Source organism: Gambusia affinis, linkage group LG09 (genome assembly GCF_019740435.1).
Source record: "Gambusia affinis linkage group LG09, SWU_Gaff_1.0, whole genome shotgun sequence".
NCBI classification, from domain to species: Eukaryota; Metazoa; Chordata; class Actinopteri; order Cyprinodontiformes; family Poeciliidae; genus Gambusia; species Gambusia affinis.
Window position 1 is genome coordinate 28,964,930 of NC_057876.1, and position 25,537 is coordinate 28,990,466.

General features: G+C 41.6%; 1 protein-coding gene across 13 annotated transcripts in view; it reads left to right on the forward strand.

Moving 5' to 3' along the window:
• Positions 1–25,537, forward strand: part of lingo2 (leucine rich repeat and Ig domain containing 2) — a 193,314-nt gene that overhangs the window by 113,417 nt on the left and 54,360 nt on the right. For 10 of the 13 annotated variants that reach the window (XM_044126815.1, XM_044126810.1, XM_044126816.1 and 7 more), the window contains one exon: positions 5,622–5,699. The gene's annotated coding sequence lies outside the window, so the exon portion shown is untranslated. Of the gene's footprint in view, positions 1–5,621; positions 5,700–6,445; positions 6,817–13,315; positions 13,397–16,518; positions 16,641–25,537 lie in introns of those variants that run through there. The other 3 variants (XR_006371640.1, XR_006371641.1, XR_006371639.1) reach the window with 3 other exon arrangements.

The window sequence follows — 25,537 nt, forward strand, 5'->3', positions numbered from 1 at the left end:
CTGCTTTGTTTAATTGGATGGAAATAACTGGCAGATCCTTCAAACCAAATCAAGTTGTTGTATGAAATGGATCTGGAGAAAACACAAACGGTTTGAACAAACATGATTGTTTTCCTCCAAACGTTTGGCGATGTTTAAGTTGATCTCGTCTTTTCTTTAAAAGCCATAAAGTGAGTGTGGCTGTTTGTTCCTGGGATCTCCATCTTGACTTTCTCCTACTGGCTGCTTGAGCTGCTTGTTTTCTGCAGGCTGAAAATGTTTATGGGCTCAGAGTTTATCTTGACTGCCGTCTATTTATTAGTCATGCTTTGCTGTCTAAACATCTCACTCTGAGGTCACTCTTATTGGCAGACGGGTTTTCTGGTCATGCAAGGTGGAAATAAATTCCTTAGAAAAGATGCAAATCTTTAAGTCTATAACGTGGAAATTTTAAAAACAATTAATCACATTTATTCTGAACTGATTAACCTGACATGAATGTCTATCAGGAAATGTTTATACATATTAAACTTGATCACATCACAACCACATATTTCTATTTATCTGACATGATGCTAAATAAGAGAAAAACACACAAACGCTCTTTAATCATCTGCATCCAGACATTTCACCAGTTTTTCCAAACTATATTTATATTTATCATTTTTATTTAAGAGGCTGTATGAATATTTGTATTTTGTTCAGTTTGTTTTTATGGATGGAAATGAGTATTTTGCTATATCTGGTGTATTTATGGCAACATTGTATGTTCATTAATGTTCTTCATCACATTTTAGTCCATTTGGAACCAGATTGTTCTGTAGTAACATCTGCAGATATTCCTCTTCATAACTTCACATCTAAATATGAACATTTCACCCATCCTCCTCCAACAGAATGTAAGGTTTTGTTTTAATTAGTTACACTTAGATTTAGTTCATGAATTATCTAGAGGATACATTCTTCGGTGTTTAATCTGTAAATCACCGATCAGAGGGATAGATAAAACCTAATGGTTTAAACGTACTTCCTGAAGTACCTCAATGTCACGTCCTCCTTCCTCTCGCTGGGTCTCTACCTTCAGTGGAGCAGACCGAGTTTTAATTGGCATGATAATGTGATTAATTGCTTTCTTGTCAGCAGCTCCGCTGACTTTCAGACTGTAAAGAAGTCTAAATCAGGCATGTATTTACAAGCAATCAAATGCTTGAGATGTGAAGGCACATATAAAAGATATCCAGCTGTGCAGAGTAATTGGTTTTGCTTTTTTAGTGGTGTATCATTAGCTGAAAGCTCAAACTTAGAAAACAGGGGATGAATTATTTTAACGTGTTGGTAATTTTGCCTGTTACTGTTTTCCTGAAAAACACCCACAGAAAACTGTCAAATCTCTCCATAACACGAAACAATAGATTTCTTTTCAAACTTTTCTGGTAATTTTTCCACAGAGATGTTTCTGCCCTGTCTCACTTTTAGCCTCTCAGTAAATCGGGGTAGAAAGAGGAGTGGCCCGTTCCCAATCTGTCCCTCACCATTCCACATAACATAAAGCTCAGTTTGTTCGGGCCGGAGCTGCTTCTGAAGAGCAAACGCTGATGACGCCTCAATCTCTCTAACAGCATCCAGGTGCTCTTGCATATTAAACAATTTTTGTGGCCAGATAATTAAAGACAGCAGCCATAATCATGATTGATATTCCTCTTGATTCCAGGTGGCAAATGGTGTCTTAATGCCTCCCTGTGAGTTAAGGCCGTGTTTTGGCAGGTGAACTGATGCCATTATTCCTGAGCACAGAGAATGATTGTCAGTATATGGTTATTATTCCCCATAAGATGTAATGATATTGTGTAGGCGTGAGTCTGAACCACAATGACTTGATTTGAAGGAGAACTGAGAGTGGCATGCAGCTGGTGATGGCCTTAATGCAGCATGGCTTCATGCCCTGTGACCTTGGAACAGTGAAGGTCACAGGGGTCAGGGCTGGTTCCGGTTCAACGGTGACCAGTCTTGATGTTTGACCGGTCAGATGTATAACGAGTAGCTAACAAACAGACCAGAGAAATGCTAACAAACAGACCAGAGAAATGCTAACAGACCAGAGAAATGCTAACAAACAGACCAGAGAAATGCTAACAAACAGACCAGAGAAATGCTAACAAACAGACCAGAGAAATGCTAACAAACAAACCAGAGAAATGCTAACAAACAAACCAGAGAAATGCTAACAAACAGACCAGAGAAATGCTAACAAACAGACCAGAGAAATGCTAACAAACAGACCAGAGAAATGCTAACAAACAGACCAGAGAAATGCTAACAAACAGACCAGAGAAATGCTAACAAACAGACCAGAGAAATGCTAACAAACAATCCAGAGAAATGCTAACAAACAGACCAGAGAAATGCTAACAAACAGACCAGAGAAATGCTAACAAACAGACCAGAGAAATGGATGTGAAGTGTTGCAGTGGATGGAATCTCAAATCAGAGACCAACTTCAGTGTGTTTGGTGAGTCGTGGAGGTCATCTGTGTTTTCTGGTGTTAACAGCCTGAACACGGCTCAGTCCAGGTCTTCAGGTCAACGAGTAACCTTTGACCTGTGGGGTACCCCCTGGCCTCGTCCTGGGAACCCTCTTTATTCTGGGTTAAATTACTGTATCTCTGCAGATGATACACTTTATGATGTCACCAGGGGGATTTATCGGGGCGTGGATGGGCCTTTACTTATTCCAGCTGAACTGGAACAAAACAGAAGTTTTTATCTTTGGACTCGAATGGAACGATCCGGAGTCGACAGATTGGGCTGAACTCTGACCTGAACATTCAGAGCCACATAAAGACAGTTATGAAGTCGGCCTTCTACCACCTGAAGAACATTTCCAGGATTAAAGGACTAATGTCACAACAAGATCCAGGGAAACTCATTATCTTCAGTCTCATACAAATTTGTTATTGTTTATGATGTTTATTTTCTCATTCATGGTTCCTCCCCTAACATGATGCCTCCCTGGGTGGCGACCCAAATAGCTGATGTGAAGAACTGGCTCTGCTGTGCATTTAACATGTTTTTGACTAAAATGTGTCTCTAAAATGAAAGCGGGGATCACTGGATGTGTTTTCCTGCAGGATTTAACGCTTCATTTCCATCTGTTCTGGTCCGGCCTCGGCGTTAGAGGGATGCCATACGAAGCTGTTTCTATGTTCCACTGCCGTTTCTGCTCTGCAGGAATAAAACGATGCCTGCAGACTGTCCTAGCTGTGACTGACTTTCTGAAATCAAAGCTGCCTCTGGCATCAAGGTAGACGGGTCGCATGATGAAATATGAACTCACTTCATTTCAAATCCAAAAATATCTGCACCAGCGGAGCAACAGCCAGTCAGTCGTAAATGTTTTAACCCTTACGTTTGTTTGGAAGATACGTTGGCTTCATTTCAATTATTGAACTTTCAAATCTTTGTGAAGATGATGAAGAAGGAATTTCCAATACATAAAATGTGAACATTTTAGATGAAGTACTGGCTTGGCTCAGCGTTGCAGTTTTCAATTAATCATCAGTGATATCAAGTGCAGTCCATAAGGGTATAATTAGAAATATGGTGAAATGACCCTTTTGGAGTTCATTAGTAATCTGTGGGAATCACAGGGAACACTGCTCTGGTAATTAACAGGATGCACATTATCAAAAATAAATGGAAAGGTGTCTTTTGTAGTTAAACTCCAAGGCATTCAAGGTGTCAAAGTTAATTAATTTCAAGTGTCCTGAGTCAAACTTTTTCTCGTTTCATTTCTCTTTCTTTACACTGAAAGGAAACATTTCTCTGCTGCTCTCTTTCTCATGAAATCACCAAGTCAGCTGAGCCTTTTGCATAATCACCTCCTTCTACAGTTTGGTTGGGGAACTCATTACAACAGAGAAAAGGTCCTTTTTGCAGCGCAGCCAGTCGCAATAATGCAGTGAAGAAGACTCCTCATAACGCTGGCTCTGCTTTTTCTAGACAAAAGAACAAGCTAGCATTATCTTGTAGCTGTGTAAGAATCAGAGGGAAGCAGAAGCCGCAGCGTTTAGTTCCCAGCATCCTTCAGATCCTGTGAAGGAGCTCCTAAAGCCCTCTGCCTGTCCGAGCGTCTGACGCTTCTGACAGCAGCGTTTTGGTGGCTCTTCTCCGGTTGTTAGTGCCGTCGTCTTGTTTTCTAAATCCCCTAGCAGAGATTTGTTGAAGCAACAAGTCAAGAAATTGTCACACACCTGTCCTGCAGCAACGCTTCTTATCCTTCATGTCCTCTGGCCACCAGCAACAAAACAAACAGGCACTTGTTTCTTTCTTTATACAACAGAGGGAGTCAGAAACAACAGTTTATCTCAAAATGAACGTTACATAAGGCCAGGAACAAAGAATAATGTGTAATCACCCTGTTATGGAGTAAATAACCATTGTTACTAGAGAAGTTTCAGTTCAGAGTGTTGTGTCCAGGCATTCTGATGGAAAGTTGAGTGGAAGGAAGAAGTGTCCAGAAGAGGATTAGAGCCACTGAAATAAAATATTCAGGACTTTAATTTCAGAATTCTGCTGTAAAAGTGTGAATGTTTCACATATTAAAGTGAATAACTAATTAAATTAATTTTTCAGTGGTTTTTTCAGTGATTGATTTGTATTTTATGATCCCATGTGTGAACAAAATGACTTCAATGACCTCAGATAAACATGTTCATACAAGGTTTGAGGGAATACGTTCAGTTTAAAGTTTAAACTGTGGTTAAAATGGAAACATCTGGATCCTGAAGGGGATTTTCTACCAGCTCTGATTCATCTGCTCTGTCTGCACATTTAACTCTTCATTTTTAATTTCCCATTAATGTTTGTACTGAGAAGCAACTTGAACCAGAAGATGTGAAACATTGTCAATTAGTCAGGAGTTCAAGAGAAATGCTGTTAATTTGTTTCGATATAAAATGGGAGATAAACTTGTTTCTGTGCATTCAGAGGGTTGTGTGTTAATTTAGCATGTGATTAAATTATAGTAAACATGGCAGATGAGGATGAAAAGCAGTGAGACTCATCAGTGACGCTGCCTGTTCAGAACATCCTCATAACTCCAGACGGACGCCGTCTCATCCGCTCAGCAGTCTGGACATGTTCACTGACCGAGAATCAATTATAAGATATTTTAAAGGTAATTTAAATTTCTGTCCCACTAAAACTGCTGATTTCTACTCCAACCTGTGAGTTGTTGTAATTGTGATGGTATTGTTGGTTCCTCAGTGTCAGTAGATCATCTGCTTGAACAAACATAAAGTTCTTCAGTCTGGCTGCAGTTCCTGGTTCTCTGGTTACGGGTCGGTTTCTGTCCCTGTTTGCTTCTTTATTTCACTCAGCAATGAAACAACATTTTGTCTCCAAGACTTAATGACATAACTGTTTTAATCACTGGTCGTCTGTGTTTAGCTGCCTGCATTTCAGTTTTCTCTTCTTTAGTCGCCAATTTAGTACAAAACTATAACTGCAGTAAACACACAGCAACTCCATGAGCCAAGTAAATGAAGAAACATTTTCACAGCATTTCAATAGCGCCAGTGATTGTGTCTGCAGCAGGCCGGAGTGTGACTTTTTGTCTGCTTCCTCCCTTTTCTCGCTCTGCAGATAAAAGAGCAAACGTGGAAGCAGAAGAAGAGAGAGAAGAACAGAGCATGGCTGAGAGGATGATTGCTTCTGAAAGTGGTAAGCAGCCAACGTTTACAGTCTCTTAGCTGACTTGTGTAGTTACTGTGGGATGTCGGATAAAGGCCAGCACTCAAGCTATTCTCTCCTTTTCAGCCATTTTGTTTTCCGTTTGTGTTTGGGCTCTCGCTCTCTTTCAGCTGCAGCCGCTCCAGGTTTTCTGTTTCTTCAGCCGTTTTCTCAGATATCTCTGTCGGTTATTTAAAGGAGATGAAGAAACCACCGACCCTCAGCTGAGCTAGTTACTATGACAACCATGAACTGGACTTTGACTAGACCAACTTAGTATATGAACATGTTTTGACATAAAGCGTTTCAGTGAGACAGAAGTTGTTTTTAACTCGTGATCAGATCGCTGCGTCCATCCTGACGTTCTCCTCCATGAAACTCAGATTTATAGAGTTCACCACTAATTGTCATTAATGATTAATGGTCTCTTTGTCCAGACATGCTCACTTTGAGTTCTGGAGCGCAGCTCTCATTTGTGGGAACTCTGAACATGAACTGAACTCAGCTGGTCGTGAGGTTTTCCACCCGTTCTTTGTTTGGCTCAACGGGAGATTTAAGCTGTTTTTGGGGAAAAGTTTGAGTGTTTTGCAGAAAGAACATCAACTTGTTCCCACTGGCCGAGCGCTGAGCTGCTGCTATGTTTGTCTGGAAACCCGGGTCACCAACAGCACACATGATTTCAGAGTTTTATTAACAGTTCAGATCCTGAATTATTCCTTTGTGCTGGTTTCTCTCAGACAGTGTTACTGAAGACGTCGAGGTTTTATGTGAAGTTGGATCCAGGTCGGGTTCTGATCGTCCTCCCACTGAAACGCTGAACCTTCCCGAATGTCTCTGTGGTCGTCACGGTTTCCTGATTGTGGTTTTGTGTTCGATCAAAAGCTTCAGATGACGCTAACAGCAAATCAAGCCTCAAATCAAACACCTGCTTTTGATCCTATTGTCATCTAAAGAGCCTTGCTGATTCAAATGAAAATTTTTTGTGATTTTTTTCTGATTAAACTCTCTGTCAAACTTTTCCACTCACGATATTTACACCTCAAAGCTCCTCGGATGTAATTATCTTTGCTCAAATGTTCTGTTCTGATTTTCCATCAGTTTTATTGCTAATTTAACTCCAGAGAAAATGCAAAATGTGCTGCAGCTTTATCCTGGCAGTTGTGGTGAAATGTCAGGTTTCCTGTGCCCAGCAGTGCATGCTGGGTAGCCTGGCGCTCGGTGGACGTTGTGTTTGCTCAGTCGGTTCTCCGTGGATCTCACCTTCCAACGTTGTTTGCGTTGAGGTGAAGCTCAGCTGCACTTTGAGTGGCAGCGCTGCTTCGTTGTTCAACCTCTTCATCTGAGCCTCAAAATGCACCTTTCTTCACTTTTATGGATTTTTTTAGATCAAGACAGGAAGCTCTGCGGACATCAAACGGCCTTCTCCCTGTTCTGTGTTCGGTCCCAGAGACATGACTCTATGTTCCTTACATTTCAGTCCATCCCTCCTTTATCTGAGGCAGCAGCCTGAGCAGAGAGACGCCCTTTTCTCCGGGGGAATCCCAGACGGTCCTAGATCAGAACCATAGTTCCTCCAGCGGGTCGTCCTCTGGGTCTCTGCTGCTCACCATGGAGGCGTCCCAGCCTGTTAACCCGCTGACCGGGCCCCGGGCTCCTCTTGGTGTGGAGAAGCAGGGAGTCTCATCCCTCCCTGATGACACTACCCAGAGGTCATGACCTTAGATGAGGATGGAGACGTAGATCAGTGGGTGAAGGAAGGATTCGTCTTTTGGCTCAGCTCACCCTGACAGACCAGAATATTGCAGCAGTTTCCTGAACCACGCCCCCTCTTGACCACGCCCCCTCTTGGCCACGCCCCTCGTCGTTTCCTGGCTCCACCCATTTTGCAGAGACTTTCTACATTTATGAGGCCATGTCTCCACTTAGAGGTTAGTTGTATTTGAAACGTTGTTCGTCAGATTAAATATGAAACATTTTCCTGAGCATGGCGCTGACACCAGCAGCTTTCTGATCATGTCAGTCTGTTTCGTTAGAAATACTTTCAGAACTTTGTCTGACCTCTGACCTGCAGCTCGGTGGCCCTGGACTCATTGATCTCATGCAATGTCTTTGGCTCTATGTGCTGCAGCTCACTGCAGCAGTGTTGAGTCAGATTCTCCCCCATCGACCACTCTGTGACCTTTGACCCTTCATTTAACGTCTGCAGCAGTGCGTCCAGGACAAAAGCGTTTTAAAACTGCAGGAAATGTGGCCTCATCATGAACAAATGGTTCTGGACACACAGTCACACAAAAAGGTGCTGCTAAGTTTGCAGTGATTCCATGAACTGCTGGAGCTTCTAAAGAAAGATTCATAAATAATTCACAGTCATGGATTTCAGATACTGTGTGTTTCCCGCTTGAGTTGTGAGGAGAACGTGGTTCGCAGGGTTTCTATACGTCGCTGCATAGTTTCACATAACAATCAATTCAAGGAGAGAGTTTCAGGGGCACATTTCAGTTTTTATTGTGTATTAAAATCAGGTTTGAGGTGAAAGAAAAGCATGTTTTGATTCTAAAAGTTTCTGAAATCATCTTTTTCTTAATTTTTTATAACTCTGACTTCCATCCAAGTACAGCAGGAGGTCACCGCTTCTTTCATTAGTTGGCTTGACCCCTTGAATCCAAGTCAGATCTGATCCCTCATTAATTCTGCCTCTTAGTGCTTCCTGAAATATCAGGGGATAAGTTGGTTTAAGGAAGGAAGCCATTACAGATACATTCACAATTTGACACTAATAAGACATGACTGAGGCAAAGGTGGTTGCAACTGAATATCCTAAGGCCTGGTCTTCATAAATGAGTAATGCAATTTGTTTGAGTGGATGTTATGTTGACTTACTGTGAGTTTTGTAGTAATAAAGTCTGATTTTTTGAATTCATTATTACTCTACAGAACAATGTTGGACATATTCCTTTACTGTGCATCATATGATATTATAATAAATTAGAATACCACAAAATGTGTTTCATTATAGTAACCCAGTGAAAATACCTCATGTATTATTTAAATTCATTAGAGCTGCAGAGAAAAGAGAACAGGCGACACGTATAATTTGCTTCCTTCTCCTGATTGTGAAGCAAAGAGGAACATGAGACCAGAGCTAACAATGCTAACCAGCTAATCACCTCCATGCGCTTCACGCTCCATCTTCATGTCGTCTGCAGACACTAAAACAGGACAGTGGAAGTGGACCAGCTGAAAGGAAATATTGGAATATCGTTTTATATCGTATATCGTAGCGTCCCTGTAGCGTAGCGTCCCTGTAGCGTAGCGTCCCTGTAGCGTAGCGCCGCTGTTAGCTCTGCGCCGCTGTTAGCTCCATGCATTAGCGGTGATCCCAAAGTTATCAAGCTTAATTTTGTGAACCTTGAACGTAGTGATGTCATGTCCAGCTCCATCTTCTCTCAGTAAAATCCAAAGTGAGTTCAAATATTTTCTGTCGGGACTCGACTCTTTTTCATCTTGTAGTTTCCTCTATTGTGGTGATTTCTGCACTTTGCCTCACATTGTTATAAAATGGATTTTATGACGTTTTAAACTGATTTTGAATTGTAGTAAATGAGGCTTATGATTCTTTCTTGAATCAGTTTTTTGGCACATCTCATGATTTCCTCTGGAGATGAAGGGAAATTGAATCAAGGCTTTGGGACTATGCCTTGATGTCTGGAGAAATCCACAGATCAGAGAGTTGACCTGAGAAAAGATTTGGTTTGGATGGAACCCCAGAGGTTGGACTCAGGAGCAGTGGGACCGGTCATGTGGTGTGATGAGTCCATCAGGAGGAGGAGTCCATCATGAAGTGATCTTCCATCATGAAGTGATCCCCCATCATGAAGTGATCCTCCATCATGAAGTGATCCCCCATCCTGCACCAGGCTGTAGCTTAATGCTACGATTCTTATGGTTCAAAGTGTGCAGGAGTGTTAAAGGAGCAGGACGCAGCGTTTTCACACTCGGTCTGGCCAAGTCCAAACTGATCCATACTGGGAATGTTTCACAAAGCATGTTAAACATTCCCGCAAGATCTAATGAGAGAAATGATCTCTTTACAGAAATTTACAGAAGTACCTGTAATGTGTGCCATGATCAAAGCACACATTACTCATCCAGCTGAATATTAACTTTTATTTTGGAAAGAGAGCATGCCACTGATGAAAACCAGAACCCAGAACAGCTGAACCCTCCTGTGATACGTTTACGTTTCATGCTGACATCCTGAGAGCAAATCCTTCATTTCTGAAGTCAGTTCCAGAATTCAAGCTACAAAAAGATTCTCCTGACAGGAGGTTTTATTCACAAGTCAAACTTTGCCTGCCGGTGCCAAAGCTTTTGTCAGATTTTAGATTGCATGCATCACTTTATGATTTTGTGTCCGTGTGGGGGCGCAGATTTTCTCTCGTGTGTGTATGTGTGTGTGTGTGTGTGTGTGTGCGTGTGTGTGTGCGCGTGTGTGTGTGTGTGTTTGAATGCTCAGACTGAAATGAAAGTGGCATGGCTGTGAAGAAGGATGCATCTCATTTTATGGGTAGAACGATAAAGAAAAGCAGCAGAGGTGAAGCTGTGTTAAGAGTCTGCAGACAGATAATGTCATTTCTTCCATCTCAACATTTAATCTGAACATGGCGGCGACTCGTGGGAGGAGCTATCCAAGGTTGGCGTTTTGTTTTTTGTTTTAATCAGAAAGCGTTTCATTCCAGTAACAATCTGATGTTATTTTGATGCTTTATGACGTCGAGCTGAAACTGCTGATTTCTACTCACTTCTTCTTTCTAAACTCCATCAGTTCAGAAGATCTGAGGTTAAAATAAACATCCAAAGCAGAAAAGGTATTATTGTGTGAAGCTGGAGCCAGTTGCATCATGGGTGTTGAGTTTTTTTGCAGTCAGTTCAACTGTAAGCAGAATGAATATTATATAATATAAATGTCAGTTTTCCACTGAATGAAAGGAGCAGGAGGTTTATGTGATTCACTCTGATGCTAACTGAATGCTAACTGAATGCTAACTGAATGCTAACTGAATGCTAACTGAATGCTAACTGTGAGGCTAATCTGTAACTTTACCAGTGATTGAATAAAAACTGATTTTATTAACAGACTGAATGACAGATAAAGTTCTTCAAACTTTCCTCTAAACATATTGGTCATACTGGTTGTACTGGTCCTACTGGTTGTACTGGCTGTACTGGTCCTACTGGTTGTACTGGTCGTACTGGTTGTACTGCTCCTACTGGTCCTACTGGTTGTACTGCTCCTACTGGTCGTACTGGTCCTACTGGTCCTACTGGTTGTACTGGTCCTACTGGTCCCACTGGTCCTACTGGTCCTACTGGTCGTACTGGTCCTCATGGCAGTAGGCCCGGTCCTGAATGTCTTTGTTCAGGACGGAGAACATTCTCCTCCCAGCTCTCCCCAGGTAAATGGGATTAATTCACTTAACACGCTGCATAAGTCAAAGCTGCTGCATCCTATTAACTTAATTATGTTTGGGCCAAACATTACTTGTACTCTAACGTTCTTAATCAGGCCTTATCGTTTAATGTCAAGCAAACATTTAATTCTAATTAAAAAGCGGACAAATCAAATTGTGGCCTTTATTCTGACAGAGCAGTCTTCTTGGCCTTATTATTCTTCTTATTCCTCTCTTCATGTCTGCAGACAGAAGGTTACTAGTCATTATGCATGTTTTCATGTTTTCCCATGAAAATTCTCACCTGCCATCTTCCCCATGTGACAGAAACCTGTCAGGTCTTTGGAGCAGCTAAGGCAGCAGATGCTGTTTCATGCAGCTGCTTGAAGGCTCCACTGCTGAAATTTGCTGATGGAGAACATGGTTCATATTTTTAACTCTTGTTGTGTTTTTTCCTCTCCCCAACGAAGTGGTACATTTCCCCGGCATCAATTGGCCATGGTATTATTAGATCTGGCTGCTCACTCTGAGGTATGAAAGTGAAAAATAATCTATGTGAATGAGGAAGGTAGTGACAGAGCAGCGAGGCGCAGTGGGAAACACGGCCGCCGTTTCACACACAGAGAGCCGAGCCGGAGAAGGAAGCCTGCAAACAGCTGATAAACAAACAGCCAGACTCGGTTCAAACCTCATTAGGATTTATGATGAATGGGATTCCACCTCTTTATTCCTAGACAAGTGGAAATTCCTGAAGCACATCGTGGGGTTAATGCTACTGCTTTTCTATTTGATATAATTAGGTGAAATATTTGTTTTTGCTGCGTTGCATTGTTGCCTTACAGACTGGAAGGTCCTGAGTTGGGATCCCAGCATGGGGTCTTTCTGCAGACAGTCTGCACGGTTTCCTGAAATTCAATTGAATTTGATCCAAAATCAATCAAACTTTGCTTTGGACAGTCTGACAAAACAATCAACATTTCCTGAGGTTTAAATCCTAAACATAAAAATATAAAATAAAAAATCTGAGAAAAAAAACGACAAAGGATAATATCAGGCCGAGATGATCAGACTGAAAACAAAAAGCAGCTTTTCTTTATTGCCAGAATAAAACTATAATTTATCCTGCATCACTGAGCTGCTGACAGACAGACAGACTTTCCTCACTGACGGACAATAAAGAGAATTTCTGATCAAACAAAACAGAGTCAAAAACAGAACCATGAGCTCCAGACAGGTCAATATTCCATGTTTAGTTTCAGTATTTATTAATGTAAAGAAGAATTTCTCAGTTTAATTTGGATTAAACTCAATAATGATGCTTTCAGCTCCACCTGCTCAACACTTAACGCTGGTTAAGGTTGCCGGTTTGCTGCAGCCGCGCTGGTCAAGCTAACTGGCCTTAGCTGGCTCTGCTGTGGGGGAGGAGCTGTAACGCAGCAGATTTAAGTAATTGGCTGCACTAAGCCCCTCCCTCAGCCTCTGATTGGTTGTTTTTTACAGGATGCAGTGTATTTCTGCAGGTGGCAGTAGGACCTCAAGCAGGAGGCAGAGGCGTTTTGTTTGTGATTCTGTCAGGACATACTGACAGTTTGAACAAATATGTAGGAACATATTTCTATAAATTACCTGCTGCAGCTTTAATTTGCGTTGCCGTTTTGATGCTGAGTTCAGACGTTCTTCCCGTCCTCCTCTGATCCGCCATGTTGCCACTAACCGGGTTTATGATGCATCTGCCGTCTGTTAAATGCAAACTGATAAACGTCTGAGGCCTTGAAGGAATCGGAGTTCTGACCTTTCACGAAGGCAGCGCTGAATAAAAGAGGCCAGAGTGTTTATTAGATGTTACTGTTGGAAGCTTTGTCCTGTCAGACAACCAGCAATTACAGCAGCCTGTAATAACAGGGTGCATTATGGGAAGCAGGAGGGTCCACTCCCTGTGGCTCTCTGTGGTGTTTGTTTGAATTTTTGTTGGTTGTTGGTTTTTTCTGTTTCTTCTCACAGGAAATTTGAAGTTTCTAATTAAATCTTAGTATGGGAAGCAGAGATAAATCATCTCAGCCCTCCAACTGTGAGCGACTATCACAAACCCCATGTTTAATTTATGTGTGCTGTATTATTTATGGATTCCATGATGTGTCTCCGTAGTTTTTCCTGCAGGCGTTTGGTCTGCAGAGTATTTCTGAAATTGGGACAAGAAATTGAGCCTGGTCATGACTGCAGAGAGCCTCACCTGAACTGTGTTTGGGCTGCTAACAGGGAATCTTCTGACGTTCAGACATTTTTAAAACTTATGTCGAAACATGAACACACATCAGGAGACTTCATCTTGTTCCAGGATCAGGTGATGTTAGGAAAAGGAGGAAACTGCTGCCAACTCTTCCAGGTTTTGGTCAGTGTGGTTTTCCTGACATGTTGTAGGTCCAAACTGTCAGATTAATGTGAAATAATGTTCAGTTTTCTTCAGACGCTCTGACTTCTTCCTTTCTGAGGAGCTTTGCAGCTCCTGTCTGTCTGTCCAGCATCAGAAGGGAACTGGCTGCACTGGGTTTTATTCAGTGGAATTCATCTGAAATTGGCCGAAAACACAAAACATGCAGGCTGTTTACTAGACGATTTAAGAAAAAGTTAGAAAATGATGCAGCTTTTTCTTTCCACTTCACAATCCTGTGTTTCGTCTATTATTTAAATCCAGATAAAAATGCTTTGAAGTTTGTTTTAATGAGCTCAAACATGAAAACTCAACTGGAGATAAATCTTTTCTCATTGTTAACTGACTGAATAATCTCTTATGAGCGTTTCTTTAGGTTTCCTCCTCAGTCTGAGCAGAAACAGACGATAAACTCTGAGGGTAGATGGGAGGAATGTCAGTGCTGCTGACGGGCAGGACTGGATCGCTCTTCCTCTGCAGCCTTTAATGTGCAGCCATGCATCTCTAACCTGCTGAACGTTACAGAACCTGAACCTTACAGAACCTGAATGTTACAGAACCTGAACGTTACAGAACCTGAACCTTACAGAACCTGAATCTTCTGAACGGCAAAGCCGTGCCTGAAAATACGGCATGGATCAGCAGGTGTGACTGGAAGGGAAATTCCAGATTTGAAGGAAGAAATACGGAGAAAAATAAATATTTCATGCAAGATTTTCCTCACAACTCAGATGAAAGTAGGGTGGGAAATAGATGAGTGGCTGTGTGAGATCTGGAAGAGGCTGGTGCAGCGTGAAGAGGCTGGGGAGTTTCCTCCTGCGGGGGCGTGGGGGGGTCACTGTATGGAGATTAAAGGCAAATTCCTTCATATCAAACTGATCTGTAAACCAGCTGTGGAGGAACCGCCCGGCTGAGCTGTCAGCGTTACAGGAAAGCTTCGGCATCAAACTGAAACATAAAATACAGACAATGATATCCATGAGATAAACCATCATATCAGAGCTGCTCAAAGTCTATAAGAGCTGGACTTTCTTTATCCCACACAGGAAAAACCAAACTGAAATAAATTTGAATGATTCATTGGGTGGACCAGCCGATGTTTATAAATTATTAGGATAAAATTAGTAAAGATCAGGACTAGGATGATCATTTCTACTCATTCAGCTTAACGTTTATGATTTTGAAGGAAACCACAATGCATTGTGGGATTGTGTTGAAATAAACTGTCTCCACCATCAGCTCCTCTTCCTGAAACGTTTCCGCTGAGGACGGACTCATCAATTCACTGGGAAATTTATGATGCAGGTAGCGCATAAGAGTACATTTTATGTGTTCATTTGGGAGTGGAAATGGCCCTGAGTGATAGGCTGAGTGAGGGAGAGTTATTTTAATGCCTGACTGAAGGTGATCCTGACCTCTCATGTGGGCTGCAAAGACGGTTAAACGCCTTCCAGTGCAGCATAAGTATACACAGAAGGTTGAGTGGCTCTGAGGGGTCATTACCCCAAGGAGATGAGCAGCAGCACTGCCAGGCCATTATCACTTTGTTGGTACAGGTGATTATTGCTGGCTCATACCGTAAAAATAATGCAGTCCGCCCGTCCTTAACTATATTTACACAGTTCCACAACAAGGTGTCTGCTCTATTTCAAGATATGATGCTCGACTCATTTGAGTATAAAATCCAAAAGGCAAACAAGCCCAGAGAGATGCACACTAAATCTGTTTCTGTCTTGGGTTTGATAGACAAACACAGCAAAAGTTTAAATGCAACGCAGTGAAAAGTAGAAATGAAAGGGAGGCGACCCGCTACGCAGCAACACATGAGCAAATGTGGCATTTAGGAAGAAGCAATAAATAAGAAAAGGCGACGCATACTCGGATGCAAAGGGGTGTGAAGAAATTGGCCATTTGTCAGCCTGGATAAGGTCACTATCTAACTTTCCAAAACCCGGGTAATTGACTGCAGCCGGGCGTCGGAGCTAATATTAGCTCAAATGAAAAGCTGCAGAATAATAATGGTGTCCAAAGCTTTTTATTTAATTTACAAACAACACAATTCAGCCGAGCAATCACAATACGGCATTAAACGTCAAAGAGCAACGCATTAAAGAGGAAATGACTTCAGCTGCTTGTAGTCCAGGCTACCAATGGAAGCTAACCTGTTAGCAGGCCTGTTAGCTACATTTACAGATTACCTGTTTATGTGTCTGTTAATCTGATGCTGGTTTTTAGACTAATTTACATCGAAATTGTTCTGTTTATGCAAAAAAAGAAAAAATAATAATTAAAACAAACAAACAAGATTTTCATCTGTCACAAAATATTGAATTTTTTTTACACTGTAAAAAAAAAAAAGATCTCTGAATGTTTAATCTTCATCTCTGCAGGTGAGACAAAGTCTGGGTTTAAATAGTTTCTGATATTTTAATAAAACAATTAAGATTTTTACCAAAAGCTTTAACCTTCATGTAGAGCAAGAAAAGTTCAGTGATGCTGGTTTTGTTGCTGCTTCTGCAAAACAACAAAAAACTGCAAAAATATCAAAATATCACAGAAGTCATCACAATATCTGTTTGTGTAATACAGCAGTCACAGATAAACCAAGAGTTTGGTGGGTTATTATATGTAAATGTTACATATTCAGGATGTGACCTGATGGATGAACTGAAGGTCACAGAGCAGCTGGAAAAAAGAGAAGGAAAGAAAATATTCATCATAATCAACAAGAGGTTGTACGTGTTTGAAATTATTTTAAATTATTCCTTTGAATCTGAATATGACGTTTTTATAACTGCACAATGTTTTCTTATGCTGGAAATTTTCCCTTTACTGCTCTTCTTACTTCTGTTTTTATACATATTTATTTATATTTTATATATCTTTGCTGAATATTTTTACTGTCACACTTTTATGTTTTCCTCACTTTTAGGAAAACAGTTTTGTTTCCATAAGGTTTAGTGTTTCCTTGAGGCAGAAGCCAGACAGTGGAGGCCAGTGGATCCGGTTCCTCTGTGCAGACCAGAACTGCCCTGTGACCGGGTCGCAGATTGAACCGTCTGCCTGAGGAGCAGAACTAAACCCTGACCCCTAGTGGTGGGGTTGTCACATCAACTCTACGTTAGAGTCATCCCTGTAAAGGAGAAGTGCTGAAACAGGAAACCTGTCAGTGGAGGCGGCTGGTTCCTCTGGTGACTCTTCCTGGGGGTTCTGGGTCTCCGGGTCCCGCTCAGACACAGAACCAACTTCCTGTCTGTTGATTCTGCAGGTTCCTGCTGGAAGTTGCTGCTGCTGCTTATAGTCTGAATTAAACGGATGTGTCAACACTTCCTTTCAGTCGGATGGAGTAAAACTCGTTTCCTGCACGTTTCCCTGCTGAATGCAGAGCCCAGTTTTCTGTGCTGATCCTGCAGCTGCAGCAGTCTGTCTCTGTTTTAAATAAAAGACAGAATCAAAGCAGAGAAAATTACATTTTTATAAATAAAATAATTCTGAAAGAGGTGAGTCTCATAAAACATCCCGGTTCTATTTGGACTTCATCTACAAAAGAAACATCCAGGCGGTTTTTTAAAGCTCTTGGTGGGTTTCTTGGCGTTTTGGATGTTAAACATTGACTTTATTTTATTCAACATTTACATTGTAAGAACTGTTCCAAGCTGCTGGGTTATCTGCTGCCTGTGCATTAGCAGTGGGGTTTGTGTGACTTTTTGTGACACATTAAGGTCATTTGACAGAGCAGAGAAAAGAAAAAGACATCCTGTCATTTTTCAGGGCACCAAAATACCAAGTGAGTATTCCCTGTTGATCAGAGTCTTTATAGGAAAGATTAAGTTTGATAAAAATGTCAGATGATGGAGTCACTGGTGACAGGAACAAACTCAGCCAGAAGGAAATCATTTTAAGTTCAGCTGGATTTTCTCAACCAGTTTGGATTCATCATAAATTTCTGGGATGATTAAAATCCATTGTAACCAGTTTCCATCAGGATTCACCTCATTGGAGAATCAAATCATTTAATCTGAGTCTAACTGCAGGAGGTTGTGGATCAAAGCATAATCATATGTGAGAGTGGCCTAGTCAAAGGCCAGACCTATCCAGCTGAGTTGATGTTCCTGGATGGTGCACATCCACTCTGACTGCAGCTGAAGGGTTTTCTGTAAATCCAGGTTATAATTTTCAGACTTTATCTGTAAAATCCACAATAAAATCTCAACAAAATAAATGGAAGTTTGTTGATAATAAAGAGAGAAAACTCACTTTTTTATCACAATTACAGCATGAAAACATTTTCTGTTTGGTTTTTGGATAATCCTCCACAGTTTTCACATCCAGCCTGTGTAGGAAACGAACCTCCAGGTCCAGAACCTGGAGGTTCTGAACCTGGAGGTTCTGAACCTGGAGGCTCTGCGGCTGATTGTGTCGTCGGGTTCAGTTCTGCTGCGGCTGTCAGACTCTGTCGTTTCTGTAACCACTCCCAGCTGCACTGCTGCAGTTAGTCTGTTCTCAGGAGGATGATCTGCCATGACGCCAGGCATCAAGCTCTTTATGGCACCTTTTATCTCCAAACTGTCGGTTTTAGTCTTGTTTTAATTATGTTAGAAGCTCACCGACTTTCCTGGGAGGAAAATAAAGGCTGCCAACATTTTTCTGTCTTCCTGCTGAGCTGCTCTGAATGTTCAAACTGTTCTCAGGTCAAACGTCATGCAGACTGCAAGAACATTTTGAGGTGATTCTAAATTATGTCTCCTTAAAACAGAAACTTTCATGTTTTTTTGTCGACCATAAGTTCATATGAAGGTTTCTATTATTGTGTCTTTTGATACAGAAATCTTTGTGTTCTGCTTAAACATGGACATTAAACACAAATAGGTCTGAACTGTAAAGATGACAGACACGTGGCTGTGTGGCTGTCATGGAGGATCTCCTCAGATCACTGGCTTTGGCTGTTTGATTGCTGAACAGATGGCTGATGAGAAGCATCTTGAGGCTATATATAAAGAAGGAGAAATTCACAAACTCACATGAACCCAGGATCAGTTTGGGTGCAGCCAGAGATCCGATGTCTTCCTGTGCAGCAGTCACGGCGCCGCCGCCTCCTTTACACACGTTGAACAATTAGACAAGTTTTCACAATGTCGCTTTAAATATGACAACTTTTTTAATGAGCAAAATAAGTCTGATAAAAAATCTTTTCTAAAATCTTGAAATGTGAGTCAGTGGTTTTTCCCTGCAGGCACATCACTGGCCTACTAAATGTCACTTTGGCTGAAGCTGATTGGCTCTTTTGGCTTTTTGATCTGCAGATATTGCATTAATTTCAATCGAAATGTTGTAGTTATTTATAGATGTTACAGATTCCTGATTTCAGTTTTTTATCACCAACACAAATTGGTGCTGAAAGTACCGGTTCTGACTGGTTCTGGACGTCACCATGGAAACAGACTCATACCTTTTGGACTTTTTCACATATTGTTAAAGTCCATCTACAAAATTCAACAAGTTTTAATGAGATGATTTTTGGATCGATCAACAGAATTAGTGTGGTTTTAAATTTTATGTTCAAATAAGATCTGACAGGTGAGGCGTTTCAGTTTCATGATGGTTAGAACAAAACCGAACTGCAGGTTCTGCACAAAGACCCGACTTCAAGACTGTAAAAGGAAATGTCACGTTTCTTTTAGGTCATGCTTAATAAATACAACATTTCTATAACAACTAGAAAAGCAGAATTAAGCGCCTCACTATATTGAAATTCCTTGTAATTTAAACCTCAAGAATTCCCATAATTTCCGCGGAAGGATCCCAGTTGAGAAGATCCTGGACTCTTACTGGAACCAGAAGTGGGTTTAATTATCTGTCAGGTAAACTGACGTGTCTGTCTTATTTTGGATGAATATTCTTAATGTGAGCTGATGACGTGACGTGACGTGACGGTGATCCGGATGCTAACAGCTTTAGCTTCATTCTTTCTCCTGACCAACCAGAGCGGTGGTCCACCTCAGAAGGAGATACGACACAATAAAAATGACGTTTTGATTCATGTAGTTTGGATAAAACCAGCTGGTAGGAAAACGACGTCCTCTTTCGTCAGCTGCGCTCCGTGTTTCATCCTGTGACTCCGGCGTAATAAAGAAGGATAATGTTGATGGCATGGCAATGTGCTTTGCTGAATTTCACATAATTGGACACAGGAGGGGCTGACAGGCAATTACATGGGATGAAAAGTGATAATAAAACTAATACAAAGAGGATCTTCAGATATGCATTGACGTGTCCGGAGATTTCTAACAGGCCAGCATTCCTGAATGGAGATTGAAGGCTTCCAGCGGCGTTAGCATCCCACCCATGATTAATATCTTGATAATGCGCCGAGCTCGCTCGGCTCAAACAGATATTGTGCTGACAGCAGGAAGACGTGTGTGCCAGTTAAAGTAGTTTGAAGGAATCCGGTGACAAAGCAATATTTTATTTTATTTATCTTATTCCTCCTGCTTTTTATTGCTGCTATTCATTACGGCTGTGACAGCTCTCGGCGCGGTGTGTGTTGATATGTGGGGAAACGGGCTGTAAAGTGTGGGGGACGCTCCCCGCTCGACGTTTCCATTCATTGTAAGGAGAAATCCTAACGCATCAGCGCTGATGGAGAGGAGAGGAAAACACAGCGAGCCAAACATGTTTCACATCCTCCTGGATTAATTCAAGAATAATTAGTTGTAGCCCCGCCCATCTCCATCCGGGCAGGACGCTGCCTGACACGCGGCATTTCTGCTGAGTTAAATGATTCAAGTCTACAGTAACCTGTAACGAAGCAGACAAGCTGCTTCTTTAAAAGCGTTTCCTCGCAGATCGTCATCTGGTCAGAGCAGGATTCATATCCATCAGAGCTGCCAGCATGTTCCGGTTTCTCCTCCTGAAAGCAGGAACACCTGCTCAACTTCTTCATGTATTTTACAGGATAGGACAGAAGTCTGCAACCTTTACAACCCAGAGAGCCTTTTCATCCTCCGTCCAGCGACATAAAACTCTTTCAGAGCTGCAAATCTTACCCGACCTTTCAAAAAGGACAACTTGTAACTTTTAAGAAATGTCTGTGTGCAGTGGTGTTTTCACAAAAAAATCTGCTTTTAGGTTTAAAAGTTTTAAAAAACATTGCATTTTTGTAAAATATATGTTCATCTATGTGTTTGTTGAAATTTGTGGAAAATGATATTTGTCTGCTGCATTTGTGTTTTTAGGGTAAAAATATGAATAATAATAAAGTTTTGTTAATCGGTCAGAAACATTTTCTTCTACAAGACATTGAAATTTAAGAAAAGTAATTTCCAGCAACACAACCACTGCAGCCAGAGATATTATGTTAAAATGGCCTAGTCAAAGTCCAGACGTCAGTCTGGCCGACAGCTGATGTTCACATTCACTTTTTTCCCAGTCTGACCGAGTTTGAGATGTTTTGATGGGTAAAACTTTCATCCTGTGGATGAGATGAGATGAGATGAACTCAAAGAGACTTTCAGGTAGAAATGGAATCCAGGTGTAGGCCACACTTTTCAGATTTTTTAAAAAGAAATTAACCCAGACCAAAAAACCCTAAATATTTTTGGTTGTATCCTGTAGAAATGTGCTGCAGGTTGTGTTTCTGTTGCGGCTGTAATTAAGTTACAGGCCGTTTGTCTCCTGTCTGTTTCTCATGCTGATTAACGTCTGACCCTCACCGTCTCATTTAACAGTCAGTTATTATGAAATCCTCTGAGCTGTCTGTGAAGCTCGACCTCCAGTCTGAGAGGAAACAACACAGAGAAACGTGGCTTTCTGCTTCTTCTAACTATGAGAACAAGATAATGAGTTCTCTAAGCTTGCTGGCTGAAGATGAAGACTTTCAGCAGCGTTTCCTCCACATGCGTCTGGATGAGGAAATGGATGAGGAAGCGGGTCCAGCTTGACCCGGTCCTGGTGTCGTTGTGACATTGTCTGCAGGATTATCAGGAATCCTCATGAACTGGCTGTGAATGCAAACTGTGATAATGTTCCCCTGCAGCCCAGATGGAAATGTTAAACCCTGAAACATGTTGGACTGACTGTCGGCTCGCAGAGAGAAACTCATTCTGATGGGGATTTCTGTTTCTTAGATGCTTTCTTTAGTCCTTGTTGGCAAACTGTTCCATCTTCAACTGCTTAACTTTCTCCAGTAACATTATTGTTGCCTTATGTGGAGCAGATTTTACCACATTTTATCTGAACGAGCCTGTTGATATTTGAGCATCCCAACAGGCTTCAAACTGTAGAATATGGGAAAAACATAAATATATCTTCTAATTTCAGTTATTGAATAAGAATTGAGATAAATTGTCATTTCAGCAGATTTGAAAGCTAAAACTAATTTCAAACTAATCAACTGGAGGAGATTTCCATTGGAAACAAAGTATTTGTGTTGGTTGTGTTAATCTTAATAATAATTTAAATTTAAATAATCCAAACCGGACCTGCGAGCGCCATTTGATACTTTCTAAAAAATCAATCAAATTATTGCATGTTTAGTTTATCGTTGTGACAATCCAATAATTTCTATGTTTTCATTGAGAGAAATGTAATTCTTTCCTCCCACGTGTAGCTTCAGCTTCAGGGTTTTGGTCAAATCTTTGGACGGCACCAGTTCATGTCCACCAACAGAACATTGGGTCCCTGAACTGAAGCAGAACTTCCTGTGATTCTGTGCAGCCTGGTGATGGAGCAGCGGATCAGGAGCTGTGAGATCTGATTGGTCGGATGTTTATGTCTCTTTCTCTCTCAGGAGAAATGTGTCTGATAGGCGAACAACGTTCTTCTAGTTTCATTCTGTCTTTGTCAGAATAAAAGCCTGTTTCTGAGAGCCAGAGGAACTGAACCTGCATATCTGCAGTTTAACCATATGACTGAGGATGAGGAGCAGAGGGCTGATGAAGATGCCGATTGCTACCGTGGGTTTGATAGAGACTCGGCCTTTTTGCAGGAAGGTTGTTAGAGCTGCAGAGGTCCTTGTTGTTCTGAGTCCAGTCCGTTTTCATCTCGTCACTTTTCCTCCAGGCAACTTTATTTCAAATCAAAAGAAGAAACATCTGCAGCTCTGGAAGTCTGTCTGATGTTTTCCTCTCTATGAAATGCTCTGAATGCTCTGCCAGGATGTTCCAGCCACTGTTACCAATATTCAGCAGATTTATGGACAGATGTATGCATAGAGGGAAACCAGCATCATGTATCACTGATGTGTTGCTTTCTGAATATTTGCATTGATTATTCAAGGAAAAAGTCCTGATTCCTTATGAAACAGGAAAACTTTCCTCTGTTTCCCAGAGCCTGAGGTCCTGAAGCAGAGAGACGCTCCATTACAGACAGGAAGTCCCGCCTCTTTCCTCCTCCAGATAAAATCCCAACATGATGTAAACATATTCAGCAGACTCTTCACCAGTTTTAATCTGAAATATTATTTCTCTCATGCAGATTAAAGAAACGCTTCAATCACCAGATCCTGTTCAGAGCTGTGATACTGTGAATCCAACTCCAGTCCTGCAGGTTTTAGATGTTCCACAGGAATGAAACGGTTCAGTGAGCTCCTCCTGCTGTAGATCAGTCCTCCACAGCCTTAATGACCTCATTATTCTGTTCAGGTGAAGCAGCAGAGCAGCAGGCCTCCAGGTCTGGAGTTTGACTCCTCTGCTCTGATTTATGAAGCTTTTATTCATGTTTGATGCTTTGAAAGATTCCATCTGTTGATCTTTTTTGTAGAAATAATCCTATTAGTGTATTTTAGCTCAAACATAAAAATGCAAATGTAAGAAAAATGATTGTGATGCTGTCACAAAACTTTACTGTTTAATTTTTATTCATATTTATATCACAAGGGACTGAAATAAAAACAGTCTGTGTGTCCAGAATATAGAAGAAAAGTTTATCTATATATATATATATATATATATATATATATATATATATATATATATATATATAGAGAGAGAGAGAGAGAGAGAGAGAGTTTCAATGCTGAGGGACCCTAACAGGAAAAAATTCATTTCTAAATAAATTACCAAACAGATTTAGAAAAACTGGAGTTAGAATATTATCGCATGAATAAACAGTGAAAGTAAAACTTCAAGGAAGAAGAACAACAAACACAGAAACTCTAAAAACTCCTACAAGGAGTTTTTAGCTTCAAAATCAGCAGTAAATGGTGCAAAGCTGCAACCCAGAGTGATTAATCAGGAGCATCAGAGCTGCGGAGGAACCGGAAGGCTGCAGACGTTCAGCGGCTGCATGTGTTACAGATTGCAGGCGGTTAATATTTCAGTGCTGGGAAGCTGCGTTTGGCGACAGGCAGAGCTGGGTCAGGTTAACTCTGACGCCGCCTGCCGCTGCCCAGGAGAGGCTTTAATATTTCATCGCCTTTCTTTTCCAACTTCCCTTTATTTTAATGCACTTTGAAAAGAGTTCCACTTTGAAACATAATCCTACAGAGACCCAGAGAGACGTTTCATTTAATCTTCTCTGCAACGAGATTATTGCTGAAATTCTTTATTGTCGTTATTTAGATAAATCACAGAAATGATGTGGACAGTCTGTTGTGACAGCTATAAATGTAGGTGGTTTTAATATTCATGGCTTGATTTGGCCGTGGAATAAAACGAATATTTAGGATGTCAGAGAGATGGCAGAAGTTGATGAAATGTCAGTCTGCTTCGTCTGCAGCAGCCACAGAGGAAGAGATATTAAAATATTGTAAAATTGTTTTCAAACTGGTCAAATGAGAGGCTGACTGGAAGCTTCCTGACAGAAAATCTATCAAATGTTGGATAACCTTCATCTAACAGAACCAGAGTGAGTTAGATAGTAAACTGTCTGACCGGGTCAGCTGATGGATGAGCAACTATTAAAACAAAATGAACCAAAATATGGATTTTAAAAAACGGAAGACTAATCTGCTGATGAATCTGAAAATATTTAGGACATTTAGCTTCTGCTAAATTATTTTTACAGATAAAATTACTTGGCTGGTTTGTGAACTTTTATTTGAATAAAGTTTGATATCCGTTACAAGTTTAGCTGTGGGATCCTTCCTATCATTTTATATTATGATGAAGCCATGATGCTGCGTGATGCTGCATTGTGCTGCATAATGCTGCGTGATGCTGTGTTGTGCTGCGTGATGCTGTGTTGTGCTGCGTGATGCTGCCTTGTGCTGCGTGATGCTGCGTTGTGCTGCGTGATGCTGCGTTGTGCTGCGTGCTGCTGCGTTATGCTGTGTCGTGCTGCGTTGTGCTGCGTGATGCTGCATCGTGCTGCATTATGCTGCATAATGCTGCGTTGTGCTGCGTGATGCTGTGTCGTGCTGCGTTGTGCTGCGTGCTGCTGCGTTATGCTGTGTCGTGCTAACCCTAACCCTACCCTGCATAATGCTGCGTGCTGCTGCGTTATGCTGTGTCGTGCTGCGTTGTGCTGCGTGATGCTGCATCGTGCTGCATTATGCTGCATAATGCTGCGTTGTGCTGCGTGATGCTGTGTCGTGCTGCGTTGTGCTGCGTTATGCTGCGTGATGCTGTGTCGTGCTGCGTTGTGCTGCGTCGTGCTGCGTGATGCTGCGTCGTGCTGCATTATGCTGCATAATGCTGCGTTGTGCTGCGTGATGCTGTGTCGTGCTGCGTTGTGCTGCGTGATGCTGCGTTGTGCTGCGTGATGCTGTGTCGTGCTGCATTATGCTGCGTCGTGCTGCGTTGTGCTGCATTATGCTGCGTCGTGCTGCATTATGCTGCGTCGTGCTGCATTATGCTGTGTCGTGCTGCGTTGTGCTGCGTGATGCTGTGTCGTGCTGCATTATGCTGCGTCGTGCTGCATTATGCTGTGTCGTGCTGCGTTGTGCTGCATTATGCTGCGTCGTGCTGCATTATGCTGCGTCGTGCTGCATTATGCTGCGTCGTGCTGCATTA